Here is an 8,869-nt window from a genome sequence, read left to right as displayed (position 1 = left end):
CGCTGCAGGCAGCGGGGAGGGTGCGGGGAGCGGAGAGCGGGGGAGGCGGAGAGGGGGGCCGGGAAGAGGGCGAGGGGAGCGGGCGGCCGGGAAGGAGAGGCACACGCGGAGAGGGATTGAACCTTGAGAGAAGCCGCCCAAGGAAAGGAGTAAATGAGGAGAGAAGGGAGGGAAGAGCTGCGGGGCCGCGGGAGCCCAGCGTGCGGCGGCGGGCAGGCTCCGCGGCGGAGTCTTCCAGAGACAAAGGCCCGGAGGCCGGCGGAGGGGGCGGGAGGAGGGGGGGGAGCAGGGGAGGGGAGGCGGCGGGGAGGGGGCCGGGGAGGGATGCGCTCAGCCCGGACCCGGCGCCGGGGCTCCAAACCCGGCTGAGCCCGTGCCCTCCGCCCTCCCCTCCAGCTGAGGCTCTGACCCGCGGGAGAGGGGAGCGCGCTCCAAACTTAAGAGGGAGAAAAGTCTGCCAGCTGCCCTTGGGGCTGTCACAACAGATAAAACCTCATCCAGGCTTCACCGGGAGCGGCCCTGCGCTCTAATGCACAGCAGCGAGCTAAAAATACTGGCTTGAGCTCGGGAGGGGGGGGGGGGCGGGGAGGAAGAGGAGGGAGGGGGAGGGGAGAAGGATGGCGAGGAGGGGGGAGGGGGGAGAGGGAGGGGAGCAGGGGCTCAGGCAGCCCCGGTTTTCCTCCGCGTCCTAATGACCCAGATGTGCAGCTGCGGGCAATGACTGCTTGGGGAACTGCAAATCACCGGCCCCGGCGGGCTCTCCCTTGGACGGGGCGAGGTGGGGAGGAAAGAGCTGGAGAGAGGAAAGGAGAGAGGCAGGGAGTTCGAGGAACCCGGGGGAAGAAGGAGGTCTAGGTGGGCTGGGCTCTGAAGGGCAGGGATCGGGAGGCAGGGGGAGGGGGAGGAGGGAGGGGGAGGAGGGAGGGAGAGGAGGACCCGACGGGGATCGAAGGAGCCAGAGGGAAAGGGGGAGGGGCAAGGAGGGGGGGGAAGCGAAAGCGGAAAGTGTGGGGAGGGGGTGGCAGATCAACCCTGGGGTTCTGAGAGAGAGACCTCCAGCCCTCTGCCCTAAGTCCCACCCCTGGAGTTCGCGTTGTGGCTCAGGGGTAATGAACCCTGACTAATATCCATGAGGAGATAGGTTCGATCCCTGGCCTCGCTCAGTGGGTGAAAGGATCCGGGGTTGCCTCGATGTGTGGTGTAGGTCGCTGATTCAGCTGGGATCTGGCGTTGCTGTGGCTGTGGTGTAGGCCTGATTCAACCCCAAACCATGGTTGCAGCCCTAAAAAGGGAAAGATAAATACAAAACCCCCAGACCAGCCTTGAATATTGGGGGCTTTGGCTGGGAGTGTCTGAGTGGTGCTGCAGGCCTGTGCCAGGTAGCACCCCCGTCTTTGGCCAGGTCATTGGAAGAATGGGCCCCAGGCTGGGTCCTTGGAGAAGACCTGGTGGTTATGTAACCCAGTCCCAGCTACATTCTGACATAGGCTGAGTTAATACTCAGAATGCCCGGTGGCAGGAGGGACCCGCGCTGTCCCCGCTGGGCAGATTTACTCACTCATTCAACAGCATCCACTGCGCACCTTCTCGGAGCCGACCTGTGCTGGGGAAAAAGAGACAAGAAAGTGCCTGCTCCACAAGGACGAATGTCCTTGGACACCCCCCCCCCCACCTGCCCCCCAGCATCCCAAGGGCGTGCCAGGCAGGGAGACAGCAAGAGAAGGTCAGCAGGGGTAGGAGTGGGCTGGCATGAAGGCCTTGCCCAGCAGATGGCATGGAACCTAAAACCTGAATGTTGAAGGTACAGGGCAGGATTCAAACCCAGGCCCAGGCGACACCAATCCAGGAAGGTACCCGGGACTTCGGGGCCAAGGGTAGCCAGGGCTTGGTGAATGGGGAAGGCCCGGAGGCCAAGGGACCTCAGAGCCCAGGAGTTATGGAAGTGACATCTACCCCTCCTTGGTTCCTTAGCAACCTGAGATCTCCCAGTCCCAGTGCACTGTGACCTGAAGCTGGCAGGCCATCCTCATGGAAGTGAGCAGGTGCGCCAGCATCTGGGACAGACACTGCCAGGCCTTGCTTAGCCCGGTGATACTGGGAAAACTTCCCACCCTCTCTGCGAAGCAGGGTCCCTTTTCTTTGCTTCCTCAGTCTCTGTCACCTGCGTCAGGAACTGGCCATGGCCTTATGGGGTCAGGATGGCCAGGTGGGGTCAGGATGGCAGATTGAGGTCTAAGCCCCACGCCGCTCTCCTTGGCCTTAAGAATTAGGCCTGTCCTTTAACCTCCGTGCCTCAGGCTCCTAATCTCTAAAATGGGGCTCCAGGGAGGTCCTGGGGGTTGCCTGGTGCCAGGGCCAGAGCAAACATTCCATCAGCCCCCGGTCATAGGTCCTCTCCCTGAGCACCCTTCCAGGTCATTGTCACTCTCTGCAGCCTGGCCCATGTCAGCTCCTGCCCAGGAGGTTGAGGAAACACTGCCTTCTGGTGCCCCCCCCCACCACCGCCCCCACGCCCTCCAAGGAATGCCTGTCTTGTTTTTCTTGATGTTCTCTTCCCGGACAGAGTACCCACAAAACCCCACACTGGGACAAAGAGAAGGATGCCCGGATCCTCCCTGCCAGCTCCTCCCACCCGCTTCCAGTCCGCCAGCCCCTCTCCTGCCTCGCTGAGCACCTGGATGCCCGCTCTGGACATTATCTCCCCGCCCCCACCTTGGACCACGCTGGACCCCAAGGGCAATGACCGCCTGCAGCTGGGTACCCTTGCATGCAAAACGAGGGGCTGGGGTGTCACCCCCAAGAGGGACAGAATGAAGGAAGAGGATCAGAGAGACCTGGAAGTGAATCCTGAGAGCGTCTGAAGCTGGACTTAGTTATATGCATTTGGTCTTTTCTGGTCTTTCCTTATATTTTTATCCTACTGTCCTGCTAACCATTGAATGCAGCCCTTGCTTCGTAGGGCTCTCCCAGTGTCCCTGTCCCTGCCCCATTCTTGCTGTAGCTGCTGGTGGGGGGTGGGGGGAGTGGGGGCTGGGGAGTCAGGGACCAGAGCTTCCTCTGGAAGCTCAGAGGGGACCAGGCATTTTCACCACAGCTGAGCAGGTGGGACAAGCACCCCCAGCCCTCCGGCACCCGGGACCCAGCGGGATTTTGCCAAGGTGTCGAGGGCTGGCAGGGCCATGTGGCTGTTTGATTTCCCCCCACTTCCAAACTAGTTGAAATTACACACCAAGCATCGATTTAATTAAGTTTTCTGGTGTGTGGCATAATTAGGAAGACACGCGACTGGAACAGGGTGGGCGGGCCCATCCCAGTTCCTGCCTGTTAGAATTCTCAGCCCTCAGGCCACAAAATATGGCAAGTCGTAGGATGGGGGATGCAGGAGACGGAGAGCCAGCCGGAGCTGCCACCTCGCTCCGCCAGCTTCTGTCTTCAAGTGATGGGAGGGGGGCAGGTGGCCCTGCCTCTACAGGGACTCTCCCCCACACCTGGTGCCAGGCATTGAACTTGAGTGAAGCTCAGGGAGCTTGTCACCCTCACAGGGACATCAGAACGGACAGTATGGAGTTAGAGAGGGGCCTTGCTGTTGCGGTAGGATCAGTGCTTTATCTATAAGGACGTGCTCCCGGGACAGAGTCACTCGGGGCCTGTTTGCCACAGGGACTGCCAGCCTCTTGGCCATGATCTAATCACACATGGACAGTGCCACAGACACAGAGCCCTGTAGAAGCCTAACACTTTCATCTCTCCCACACATTCGGGCTGGACCACCACAGGGCAGACCCATGGCTTGGCTGGTGCTTCTCCATCCCTGTCAGCAAAGGCCATGGCAGGCACCCTCCCCAAGGAAAAGAAAGCTCCGTGCTCCCACCCACCTGGGTGAGGCTCAGACTGTCCCCACGTCTGCAAAGCACCCTTTGGAATCTTCCAGCCCAAGGACATCTGCAGAAACTGAGGTCCAGAGCCGGGGGTGGGGGGCGGGGGGGCGCAGGTCCCAGATACTGACTGAGCGAGGGAGAGAGGGCTGGAGTAGCTCCCCCTGTTTCAAAGCACCTCAAAGCGGAGTTCCCATTGTGGTTCAGTGGTAATGAACCCAACTCGTATCCATGAGGATGCGGGTTCAATCCTGGGTCTCGCTCGCTCAGTGGGTTAGGCATCCAGCATTGCCATGAGCTGGGTATAGGCCATCAGCAGCAGTTTGGATTCGACCTTTAGCCTGAGAACCTCCATATGCCGCGGGTGCTACCCTAAAAAGACAAAAAGTAGATAAATAATGAAAAGCACTTCGGATGGCCCCACCTTGTCCAGCCCGTCTCTTCCCTGCATGAACCACAGTCACCTTCTTGCCCCAGCTCCTGGCTTCCCTCCTCCTGCCTTGGCGCCCCCAGAGCCAGGCCCTCCTCCACTTCGCCTGAACACCGGGACTGCCCACTCCCTGACCCTGTCCTGAGCCCCCAGGAACACAGATCCCCAAACCCCGACTCCTCTCCACACCCCCTCTTCTCTCCCCTGACTCAGGCCACCCTGCGGGCCCCTCCTCTGTCCCTCCCAAGGGGCCCTGCATCCGGACTGATCACTTCCCCAAGGCCAAGTTCAGGACACAGATTGAAATCAAGAGCATGAACATTTATGAAGCACTTACTGTGTGCTTTACAGGAACAGGTCCCCAAGTCGCTGCTCCTTCTGCCCACCCTGCCATCCACCCTCCTGTCTGAAACACTGAGGCTCAGAGAGGTGACACAACTTGTCCAAGGTGACATGGGCTACTAAATGGACTGGCTAGGGTTTGAATCCCAACACCTCACCATAGCCCACAAGCCTACATGGTGTGAAACAGCCCTTACCTCCAGCCTCCCGCCCCTCCTTTATCCGACTTACGCATCTGCCCAAACATGTCCCATCCAACCTGCCATCAGCCTCCCATCCACCCCCATCTATTCCCTGGTCCAGCCCCCATCCATTTTCCCTCCTTGGTTGGCCCAGCCTCTCACACTTGCCTGGAGGTCCCCTTCACCCTCTCCCGCCTCCTTTCCCTCTGCACCTGGCCTTGTCCTTGCAGTGCCAACTCCTCTGCCCCCAGGAGGGTGCCTCCGTGCCCACCTCCCAGCCAGCCCAGGAGGGCATTGCTGGTCCAGCATCTCACTGGGCTCTGCCCTCCCCGAGCTCACTCTCTGCAGTGGAGGGAACAGTGCCACCTCAGGGGCACACGCAGTGGGATGTGCCTTGGGGACCCAACTAATTTTAACAGTGGCCTTAGGAAAAAGACAAAGGTGTCCCTTTTTCCCTCCTTGAGGGGGGGAAAAACACGTGTGTGCGCATGTGCAGGCCTGTGTATCTGCATGTGTGATGCAGAGCATCGGATATCAGAACACTGCGCCTCAGGCATCATCCGGCCACATCTGCTGCAGCCCTGTGTGCTGACCTCCTGGCACCCAGGGCCCCGAGTTTGCTCAACCCCCCCCCCAAATGCTTGGCAGTGCCCTCACCTGCCTTCCTGTGCCCAGCAGCGTCTCAGTGACCTCTGACCCACCCTGGGAGGCAGCCGAGCAGAGAGAGGAGAGGGAGAGCCTGGCTATGGCAAAAGCCGGGCACCCTCAGGCCAGCTAATGACCCCTGTGGCCCTCAGCCGCGTCCCCTGACAAGTGGGGAGGCAGACATGCTGCCAAGAGGAGGCCAGATAAGGCTGGGAGAGCACGAGGCCCACTGCTGGTATGTCCCCTCCTCTCCAGAGATAGGCTGACACGCCCAGACTGGCTGCCAGGCCAGATAAACGGGGGCACGGGACCCAGTTCACTCTCCACGGCCTTACCTTGGGGTCTGGGACCCTGGTGGTAGCATGAAGCACTTGGAAATTCCCTCCTGTCCCCCCTCCCCATCCTTTTCCCTTCCTGGGCAGGATCCGGCCTCTTGAAATTCTGCACACTAATAAAATTGTAACTCATTTACATCCGAGATGGGGAGTGAGTGGCAGCGGTTGTCATGGAGACCATCTCCAGGGCCCCGGCTGCCTCCGCCTCTTGGTGCAGCCAAGAGATCAAGAGATTCTGGCTGCAGCTCCGCAGCTGGGGCCAGACCTCGTGCCTCCTGGGCACCCTGCCCTCCCCGCCGACACTGGGCAGGCCCCTAGGGGATGGGGTGGGGGCAGGCACCCTCAAGCACACACCAGACTCTGCAGCTGTTCTCCTAAGCTCGGGCTGAGCATCGGCCCCCTGCTCCCTGCTTCTCGCACCCTGGGGCCTCTGCTGGCTTTTCTTACTTCCAAAGGAGGTCCCCAGGGACACGAGGCCCTTTCCCTAGCACTCAGTGATGGCACTCAGAGTGGGGTCAGCTTCCAGGGAAGGGACAGAGCAGCAGAGCGCTGAGTTACCAACAAACCTGTCCTCCTGTCCCCCTTTAGACCATCCTGGACCCCCAAGGGTCCAAAGATGAGGCAGTGCACTCCTCCTTCGTCTCCTAGAACTAACTTGCCTGACATCAGGAAAGATGTCAAAATAACCAGTTGGTAACTCTGCGCCAAGCCCCTTACATGGGTGATGTCATTTAAACGTCAAAACAACCCAACGAGGTGATACTGTAGTCTCTGTTTTATTAGTAATGAGAAGGTCTCAGCGAGTTCGGCAGACCATACCCACGTTCAGACCCCTGGCAAGCATCCGGGCCAGAGGCAAAACCAAATCTCCTGATTTTGAAACTATTGTGGCAAAGATGAGAAACTGCCTCCAGGGGAGCAACCCAACAAAATAATTATAGCAAAGCAGGGCACGTGCCACCAGAGAAGGGGGAGAGGGCACAGAGGGGCCCTCCAGAATCATGGAACCTAAATTGGGTCTTGAGGGATGAATAGGAGTTTCCCAAGGGGACAAGCGGGAGAAGAGCATTTAGGCAGAGGGAACATGTACAAAGGCACAGAGGTGATAAGCTGCCTGATGCTGCCAAAGACCATTGGCTGGATGCCGGACGGTCATGTGGGGAAGGAAGGAGGTCAGGACTGAGCCAAGCTAAGCCCCCTGCAGCTTATCCTGCAGATGAGGGAATAAAGAGCAGAGAAAAAGCAGGACCATCCCTGGCATTTGTGGGTCCCAAGGCAAAATGAAAGTCCAGGTACCAAATGTCTAGACATTTACAGGTTAGTAATTTGGCTTGAAAACTACTTTCTGAAAACCTGTTCTAGGGAGTTCCCGTTGTGGCTCAGCAGGTTAAGAACCTGACATAGTCTCCATGAGGATGCAGTTTGGATCTCTGGCCTCGATCAGGGGGTTAAGGATCCAGCATTGCCATGAGCTGTGGTGTAGGTCACAGACACGGCTCAGATCTGGCATTGTTGTGGCTGTGGTGTAGGCCAGTGGGTACAGCTCCGATTTAACCCCTAGCCTGGGAACTTCTATATGCTGCAGGTGCAGCCCTAAGAAGAATTTTAAAAAAACGAAAACTCGTTCTAGCCATCTTCCTTGACAACACACCTTTGCAGCGCTCTGGAAGGCCGTTTATATCCATGTGTTCTCTGGGTTTTGAGCCAGAATGGGAGAGTGGGAGTCGAGCCGCGTCCTGAGCCCCTGTCCCAGGCCTGAAGGGGGACTTGTGACATACAGGGTCCTGGATTGCTCCAAATGAGCTCCTCTCGACCCAGGAAATCAGCCTCTTGAAGGACAGGTCCCCATATGGCCACATTTGAACAGGGTCTCCAGGTGAGAGTTGTGACTAAAAAGATGGAGCAGCCTCTGCTGAAGAGAGTGAGCATCTGGGGGTGGGGTGGGGAGGGTGGGGGGGAACAGGATCTGATTTGTTCTAGAAAGCTGTCTCCAGAGCGATCCAGAGTAGGCCAGACAGGAGAGGGCGCAGGACCAGGGCCCAGGTGGAGAGGTCGAGGCCAATGGCAGGTTGCTGGCAGGGGCAGTTTGAGATCCAGGACCTGGACTGGACGCAGCCGGGTGCTGATGAGGTGAGTAAGGATCCAGGGTGGATCCTTGGGGATCATAAAATCGAATGAGGCTGCAGGAGGTCTGGGCGCTGGGCAGACTTCCTTAGGCAAGAGCCTGCTCCCCTCTGCCTGACCCCAGCCTCCCTGGGGCCCCCTCAGTGTCATGCTGAGGGTCGCCTCGGACCTATGAGGGGGGAAAAGAATGAAAAGCTGGAGTTCCTATCATGGCTCAGCGTTTAGTGAACCTGACTAGCATACATGAGGATGTGGGTTCGATCCCTGGCCTTGCTCAGTGGGTTAAGTATCTGGCGTGGCCGTGAGCTGTGGTGTAGGTCGCAGACACCTAGCCTGGGAACCTCCATGTGCCACAAGTGCGGCCCTAAAAAGACAAAAAGACCAAAAAAAGAAAGAAAGAAAAGTAAAAAGAATGAAAAGCTGGTCCCTCTCCCCTCCCCCACCCAGTCCCCAGGAGCTCCCAGCCACTCTGCAGAGGAGGCTGGAAGGAGCTGAGTGGAGCCAGCAGGCAGGGTAGGCTTGTTCCAGGCCAGGGTTCAGGGCAGAGGGGAGCTTTCCCACGGCAGTAGGACTTAGCCTCCCTTCAGAGAGCAGTGGATCCCCCCACAGTCCATGCCTGGCCACCCCGCTCTGGAAATCATCCTGGGAATGAAAGTAACAGCCCCCCCCCAAACAACAGCCGCAACTCTTCCCATTGATGATGGAGAGATTTTTTTTTTTTGTCTTTTTAGGACCGCACCTGAGGCATATGGAGGCTCCCAGGCTAGGGGTCGAATCGGAGCTGTAGCTGCCGGCCTACACCACAGCCACAGCAATGAGGGATCCGAGCCTTGTCTGTGACCTACACCACAGCTCACGGCCACTCCAGATCCTTAACCCACTGAGCAGCGCCAGATTCCAAGCCGCATCTATGACCTACAACTCATGGCAATGTCA

At 58.6% G+C, this 8,869-nt stretch overlaps 1 long non-coding RNA gene across 1 annotated transcript; it reads left to right on the top strand.

Moving 5' to 3' along the window:
• Window positions 1-1,263: 1,263 nt before the first annotated feature.
• On the top strand, window positions 1,264-2,878 carry LOC125121410 (uncharacterized). Its single transcript, XR_007133452.1, has 2 exons — window positions 1,264-2,042; window positions 2,564-2,878. It is a non-coding gene; the product is annotated as an uncharacterized LOC125121410 (long non-coding RNA).
• Window positions 2,879-8,869: the final 5,991 nt, after the last annotated feature.

The sequence above is a fragment of the Phacochoerus africanus genome, chromosome 2 (genome assembly GCF_016906955.1).
Source record: "Phacochoerus africanus isolate WHEZ1 chromosome 2, ROS_Pafr_v1, whole genome shotgun sequence".
Lineage (NCBI taxonomy): Eukaryota > Metazoa > Chordata > Mammalia > Artiodactyla > Suidae > Phacochoerus > Phacochoerus africanus.
The sequence above is the reverse complement of the archived record's forward strand: the minus strand, read 5'-3'. Positions and strand labels throughout refer to the sequence as shown.